Raw genomic sequence first — 9066 nt, 5'->3', positions numbered from 1 at the left:
TTTATTTTCCAATATTTCTTTTGCAGCACTGCGAAAGGTGTCTAGTGGTATGCGTCCCCTTTCGGTTTTTCTTTTGAAGTTTCTCATATTATCGCCTATCAAACAAGATAAAAACGTCAAAGAATTGTAGTTGAAACAAATTCGGGGTTGGTTGTTACAATGTAACAAATTACCCCGTTGACAATGTAACAACCAACCCCGTTCGTATATTTTAGCAAACGAAGCATCTCAAACCTAACCTTATTATTAATCAGAAGAAACGACCGGACATTAATATTACTTACATTTAGATGTATTTCCTTACGATATAGCAAATCTATTCCACTTACACAGGAAAAATGATAAAATAAATTCGCGGTAAACTAATAATTGCTTTTAAGGTTAGAAAACACATACACTGCATTTATCGAATAAATATGAGCAATGGAACAGCAGAACTACACTGGTCGGTTTACCGGCGCACAACGAATTGACAATTGATGTGATGGCGCTGCATCGATGTTGGCGCGCGATTTAAACTAAGTGTTACAACCAGCCCCTGTAACAACCAACCAATAGGTGACTGTAGTTTTTATATTTTCGGTTGACGCTACCATAATCTGGAGAAGTAAAAATCAATAACATAATCAATCGTATTAAAATTTTGAACGTCCCATATTGTTTATTGTAAATTTGGTAGGTAATTCCCGGTAAGAAGTATTTCTAACTATTAGCTAGTGCAAACTAATAACTATTTTACAAGGATATATAAGAGAGTTGTGTGATGTCTGATCATGTGTGAAATGCAATAGATCTTGCAGTATCGTCACATTAAAGGGTCTTCATTTTTTGGGAATATCAACACTGGACTGGCTTAAGAGTCCTTGGTTTTGTGAGGTTTGCTCCTTGGTTCATCATATAAGTTGCTTTTAGAAATATTTTTTTCTTCAGATGTTGCTTCTTACACAAAATCTTTGCTTCTGTCCAATATATGTCGTTGCCATTGGACCAAACGTGTTCTGCTATAACTGATCAAGTAACTTCTTCTGTTCGGGTCTACTTTCGATGTTCTTTTGTCTTGACTTCCAATGGTTTGTATGTGTCACCTAGATATGACTCTCCACATTCTTACGGATTTGATATACGCAGTGTTTGGCGTCCAGTAGATCTTTTTAGTTTTGATACTTAACTTCATAAGGTTCTCTTCGAAGTGAATGTAGTCTTGATGTGAAATTTACTGGTAAGACTCCTATTTTTTTCTAGAATTCCGGTTATGTACCGAATCGTTAAAAATCCTGTAGATTTCTCTAGTTGCTGTGGCTCTTTCCTTGTTATCTTTATCTTATTTTCTAATAATTATCTTTGTTTAATTGGATACCCGTTCTGCTGTAAGTCTTGGATTATATTTTCTATTTTGCTATTAAGATTAACATCGTTGTTGCATATTGTGATTGCCCTTTTATACAGAGATTCAATGATTGCCACCTTTGTTGAACGAGCGTGATTAGAGTTGTAGGTACTGTCTTGCGTGTTGGTTTGCAATAGACCCTTAATCCAGTTGTTAAGCATCTATTGCCCTTCTTTATAAGAATATCTAAGAAGGCCGGTACTAACTTAGTTTCTAACTCCATCGCAAATTTGATGCTTGATCTAATGTGCTCCAAAAAGTTTGCTAAATCTGTGTCGCTTTTGTTCCAAGTATTAAATGAGTCATTAACATATGGAAGTTATATCCCCATTTGGATTGACTTGACCTTATAGCGTGCTTCTCGAACCACCCCTATTAGAATGGTATGGTATGTTGGCCACTACAGGAGATAACGAGCCAATTTGTCCAAATCGTTCATCTGCTACTGTCTTTAAATTGAAAGTACAAGTAGTAGTAGTAGTAGTAGTAAAATATTAGTATAATACAACAATTTGCCTTTTAACAACAATTATCATTTTTTATAGGCGTCATGTCAAAAATTAATTAAGTAGTTTGTACTGCTTTGCATGCAGTATTTTATTCAACATTTTTTTTTTATTCTTGGTTAATTAAATAACTAATAATAAAATTTACTATTTCTATCTTGCAATTATATAATTAAAATGTTAAATTAAACAAAATCACTTGGTTGGGTCTGTAAGTTACGTATTTTTTGCTATTTATTTAATTTTTATATACTTAAAATATTTACTATAGAAATAAGAAATATCTATACTCGACAACTAACTAAACCTTGCACAATTAAGTTTTTTAATATTATTAAGCATGTGATCACTACCTTTATATAATGCCTCCACATGACACCAAGCAAACACATTTTTTACACATCTATACCTGCATCCGCGAACAATACGCATTCAACCCTTTTTATCTTAAGGGATGCAAAGGGGTTAAAGGGATGACCCTTTGGCAAAAAAAATCTTCAGAAACCGGTTGACCAGTTTTCATAAAGGTCGCATTTTTTTTTTTAACTCGGTGACCCTTCATTTACATACCGGTGTGACCAGTGTGAGAAAATTATATTTTTTGGTGCAAGGGGGTTCATAAGGGCAAATTATTATAACGGATGTTGGAAGGGGTTCTTTTTATGCGGTCAATTTGAACGAGAATTTAAATGTATTTTTTTTAGCCTTTAATAGTTCACTTTAGATAAATAGGTTTTTTGTTTATCGCGTCATGATTAAATTTCCACTTTTTTACTTAATAATCTTTTAATATAGGAACAATAGTTTCTGTGATAGTAATATAATTAAGCCTTTATATCCAACAGATTTTTTACCCAATAATAGGAAATTGTATACAAATTAGTTACATGTTAACTGATAACAAAATAACTAAATAAAACTGAGCTAAAACCAAAATCATAACATGAAAAAGAAGAAACGAAAGATTTGGACTCGTAACTGGATACGTAAAAGTCAGGCGCTTGGAGCTTCCTCCAATTTCCTTACAGAATTGGCGGGTGAGGATAAAGCAACATTCAAAAACCATCTGAAAATAACTTCAGAACAGTTTGAGCAACTATTGGAAAGTGTAAAACCAAAAATTCAAAAAGTTGATACAAATATGAGAGCTGCATTACCTGCAAGATTAAAATTACAAATTACCCTTCGTTACTTGGCAAGTGGATGTTATTTTCATACGCTAGAATGTTTGTATAGAGTTCCCAAATCTTTAATATTCAAGTTTTTACCTGCAATACTTAAAGCAATTTATAAATCATTGGAGATGTATATTCAGGTAAGTTGTATGTTTTTTCGTCATTGCATTTTAGGTTTATGTTAAAAATATAGAAAGTGCTATATATTCTAATTATAAGTATGGCATGCTGAAAAAAATAATGATGAAAGTTGTGCTATAGATTCCAAACGTACATACCAAATGTACTTGCAAAATGTTACTTTTTTATTATAATTTAGCATAAAAAAAATAAACGAAATATTCCTAAACCTAAAAAGAACAAGACAAGAAATTTAACTTATTTTCCATATTCATCAAAACCACCGATACTGCGGATAGCTTCACTTAATATACTGCCAGTGATGTATTTTTCTGACAAACTGTCTTGGCTGTTGCTGAGCGATTCATCTTGTTGTGCAGAAGTTGATGACCTGCGAGATAGTTCTGATGTATCAGATCTATTTGAATGGTGAATGTTATTCCTATTAGAGAGTATTAATTCCTGATTATGTGCAGGATTGTAAAATGCATTGCATGAAGTTGACGGTTCATTAATTTGCTGGTTTCGACGCATTACCATGAGACGCTTTTCTTGGACTATTTTCATTATTTCTAATTGACACTCCATTGCATCAGCAATTGGAATTTCTCGTAATTGAGATGCTATGTTATTGGCAAAATGTGAAAACTCATCGACCATCTGGGTTGTTTGCACATCCTTTTTTGTAATGATTTTAAAGTATTTATCGTTTTTTCAATATGTTCAGGAGTCGCGCTTTTATATTTTTTGATTCTTTTCGAAATTGATTTTGTTGTCTTAAAACTGCTACATTCCGGTTTTGAACCTTCAGTATGAAGTATCGCTTTATTTATTAAATCATCTGTCTCACTAAATGCTTCATTTGTACTAGGTGACTCAGCAATAAAGGTGTCAGCGTGGGCCTCAGCAGTATAGTTATTCTCGTTTTCTGTTTCAAATTCTTGTTCACTTTGTTCCTGGTCCGTTGAGTCACCCACGTCTTTCTTAGCCCGCAAAAGAAATAAAAATCTATATTAAAATATTTATTAGTGTTTTATAAAATTTAATTTATTAAAATTTTACTTTTTTTTAGGTACCAAGAACTAACGCTGAGTGGAATATCATAGCAAAAGGTTTTGAAGAGCGCTGGAACTTTCCAGGTTGCTATGGAGCTATTGACGGGAAACACGTCAACTTTTAGCAACCACGGCTTTTTTATCGTCCTTTTTACATCGTCCTTATAGCACTTGTTAATAGTGATTACTGTTTCATTTTTATAGATGTTGGGAGTCAGGGAAGAATGAATGACAGTACAATTTTTAACCAATCTACATTAAAAGCCTCCATAGAGGATAATTCGCTTAATTTTCCAAATTAACGTGTAATTCTGGGCGACGAAGGGTTTTCTCTTAAAGAATCTCTTATGAAGCCATATTCTCGAAAAATGCCTTTAAAAGCCAAAGAAAAGATTTTCAATTACCGGCTCTTTCGGGCTTGATGAGTAGTTGAGAATGCATTTGGAATAATGGCAATGAGATTTCGGATCTATCGTAGACCTATTTACTTGTGTCCCGAAAAGGTAGACAAAATTGTGAAGGCAACGTGTGCGCTCCATAACTGGCTGATTAAAACTTCACGATTGTCCTATGCACCTGCTGGTACTTTTGATACCGAACATCTTGATGGACACATAAGGCCTGGGTCATGGAGAACAGACATATCCACGAACCTGTCTAATTTGACACATCAACAAGGCAGCAAAAATTATTCTCAAATAACAGAACGTAGGAGACAGAAATATACCACATTTTTTTCAGGTGCTGGTGCCGTACCTTGGCAAAACGACATGATAAATTAACTAGACTTTACGCAAATACTTTTCTTAGTATTCGACTTTTTGTTAAATAAATATTTCAGTAAATAAAAAATGCTTCTTAAAATTATTGACAATTAGTTACAGTATAAAGAATTATACAGCATAAACAATTATTATTAAAACAACTTACCAGATTAGTGTATTTATTTCTCATCTTTATTACATCACGTAGAAATCTATCTGCGATTTCAAACCACACAATACTATATATATGTCTTCAGTTGACGCGCCTGTTGTATTTGATGCTTTAATTTTTTATGCTTCCTGTTTATAGGTGGTTCGCATGGCATTGATTTTTTTCAATACCATGTTTTCTCTAAGACCAGGAATATTCATATTTATTCTTATTCGTTTAAGAGCCGAATTCCTAGCATATTTGTTTTTATAGTCCACTAAACGCACATTCCATAAACTTTCCTCAGGTTCGTACAACTCCATGAATCTAATATTCTCCCTTTCGGACCATTTTCTTCTTTTGCTTATTTCCAGTATCCTTTTTACAGACACCGACGCCATTTTATTTCACAAATAAACACCACTTGGATCCAAGTAAGTTGGGTACTGGCCTACTCAACTTGGATGTAACCTACTGATCCAAGCGCACTTGGTTGAACTGGTGACACGATCAAAGTAACGTCCAAGTGCTGCTCGCGGACAATCCAAGTAGACTGTAATCAAGTATACTTGGATCGTGTCAACCCGGCTTAAGGCGTGGAGACCAAAAAAAAATGAATAATAGGACTGTATAGTAAATCATTAGTTAACTGATTTAAAAACTTAATAAAGAATATACTTCTCTTTAGAAGCAAGATTGTGCAAGTGTGTACAATAAATCAGCCTAGCATCTGGCGATGGTCATAACTTTTTACAGGATACATACCAACAAGTCTTTAAGCTAAGTAAACCTGCGCTGAACAGTCTCAATAGAATCAATGTGACATTTATTTGTGACAATGTGACACACTCTGAGAGTTTTTAAATATAATATCAAGTTTCTTGCATGGCTGCCATCACAACACTTTTAAAATGTGGTATAAAGGAAAATTCTAAATCATGATATTAAGATTAGTAATGTGACAAAGTCTGCTTAAGATGGCATTGCTAAAAGAGTAACTATAAGTAAAAGAAATCCTTGATCTTAAATACCTGACCACTATTAAGCACTAGCCTGTCACCAGCACACCCAGTCTCTAGAGAATTCACACAATAATTCTGAAGAAATAAGCAGTCATTAATACTGCCTTTGCTAAGGAATAGTTTTCAGTCATCATAGCAGTTGAGTAACCAAATCGTTTATAAGCCAAATAAATAACAACGTCTAGGTTTAAACCTTATGGTACACTCGAGTTAGCTTTAAAGAATGTAGATCTAAAGCCCTTATAATCCACAAACTACGATCTACCAAGTAGGTACGAATGAAACAAATTAATTAGCTCGGATGAAAAGCTTTAGCGATATAATTTATTCAATAAAACTATAGTAATCTAAGATTGATTACAAAAGCTTTTTGAAAATCGGTAAATATATTAATCTGAGACTGAGCATCAATGAGTTTACAAAGATGACTGGAAATGTAAGACAAATTCAAATTGCAAGATCGGCCTCTAAAAAACTTACGTTAAAAAGTATAATCTGGGAAGGATATAATAATGATTGCCCAAACGTGGAAAGGAATCTGAATAAAAGTTATCATTTGTTTTTTTTTAATCCTATTTCTGTGTCAGCCAAAATTCACTAAATTAAAAAAAAAACTGAAAAAAGCATAACAAATAATTCCTTTTAGTAAGTACCAAGGAATCAATGTGATGTGACAACTATGTCCAATTTACCAAACTTTCTTATTTCTTTATCCAATTCGGTTAAGCCTCATCGAAATTATAAAAATTTTTAATTATAGATTTTTCCCCTTTTCTTCTGCCATAGTTTTACGTTTTATAAAAAAAAATTAGGCAGAAAATATAGAATTATAGTAAAATTATTGACATAGTATATTTTGTTTTGGGGATATTTAAAAAAAAACATTTTTTTTAAACTCTAGAGACAGAATTAGATAATGTAACAAATTAACATTTGTGATTGCAGATATATTGTACTGCACATCCCTTAATAAAACACCCTGTATATTAGTAATAACTACTAATACATATAATCTTTTTTGAGTAATTTATGTTTGTGTTACCATTAGAGAAATGATAATAAGAGTTAAGTGGCGATCATATCCATTTAAGTTATGCTTTATGAAAACTATACCTAACTTTTATAGCAGTCTTTTTATAATATTTATGGTCATATTATTTTAATGCTACTTAATAATCAAATAAGAAAAAATACTTAAAATGTCCATATCGGTCCAATCTTTGCTTCTTGATTAAATTTCCACTTTTTATTTAAATAAAAATTTCAATTACTTTGTTAATACTCTTTTAATGTCACAACAGTAATTTCTGTAATAAGAGCATGTTAAAAAATAGATCTGGAAAGGATGTAATATTAAAGATGTGTACAGGAATCGAAATAAAATTCACAATTTGTTTTTTTTTTCTGCGTCAGCAACAAGACATTAAATTAAAAAAAATATATTGTTGCAAACAACAAGGTTTTCTACTGAGGACCAAGGAAATAAATCCATGTGACGAAGCGACTATTTTTAATTTATCACACTTTTCTATTTCTTTATTAACTTCGGTTGAGCCTCACCAAGATTATGAAAATTTTTATTTATAGATATTCTCCTGCCATAAGTTACAATATATAACAAACAAATGTTACATATAAAATAATATATTAATTAATAATAATATATAATTTTATATATAAAATAGAGAATCGTAGTAAAGTTATTAATGTCTTTTTTTTTGTACTTAAAAAATCACACTTTTTCCAACTTCTAGCGGCAGAGTAAGGAGCTTAAAAACTATTAGCAGCAATTTGCCTTTGTCAATTTTACTAACATATTAACATTTGTGATTGCTGAGAAATGTACAATACAACACTTAATAAAATATCCTATTACTACTAATAACTATTAATTTATGTTAGTAATTGTGAACTGGATTTACATTCGTAAATTAATTTTCATAAGTAGCACCCCTAGGAAAACGTAATAAAAGTAAGGTTATAATCAAATCAATTTAAACATTATTTAGGATAAAGAAACCTTTTTCTCTTCACTAAGCATTCATCATTCCAGTACCTATACTTTAATAGCATGGACACATACTTGGCTCACCAAAAACTAAAATATAAAAAGCTAGTTTGAATGCTAAAACATACAGAACTTTCAGATAATATTTGCCGAGACGTCTTGTTAGGAACTGGTTAGGAAATTTACTCGAGTTTTATATATGTCAAACTAGAAATAAGAGAATTATTCACGCAATTCTTCGTGGCTCACAAGTACAGTTTTCCCTGGCAAATATTGCACTATTTCAAGCCCAAATTAGCCTCCAGTCAGTCCATTACCTGAAATAAAAGACAAGTCTACAGTGCATCTAAAAACAAAATAAAACCTTTTTAGAATATACATTATATTACTCGGAAAAAATTCAACCTAAAAACAGTATTAATACCCAAAAAACAAATTATTTTTTAAAAATCTAATAGTAAATATTTTATAACTTAAATAAAAATTGCAACAATTGATTTGAAAACATTAATTTCGAAATAAAAATACAAATAAGCATTTCAAATAACTTTCTCAAGCAACATCCCTAGGGGAAGAAACGAAAACTTTCGATTACAAGGTGGGGGTAACCAAGGCAAAAATGGTGGGGATATATTATTCCCGGTAGTGGGGGAACCGGAGAAAAAGAAAGCAGAAACGGAAAAAGACGCGAAGGGTTGATGAACAATTTTTGTCTTATTTTATCTTTGCGCTGGCAAAACGTTTTATAAAATCGCCCTTGCTACGGCTATTAATGCCCTTCTTCCTCGCCTCCTCCCACCCTTATTCTCGCTTGCTTTTTATCTTTCATCTTTATTTTTCTTGTGTCCCTTTGGCATGGAAATCTCCTTTTGTTTTTT

The sequence above is a fragment of the Anthonomus grandis genome, chromosome 7, assembly GCF_022605725.1.
Source record: "Anthonomus grandis grandis chromosome 7, icAntGran1.3, whole genome shotgun sequence".
NCBI lineage: Eukaryota > Metazoa > Arthropoda > Insecta > Coleoptera > Curculionidae > Anthonomus > Anthonomus grandis.
This window is presented reverse-complemented; position numbering follows the sequence as displayed.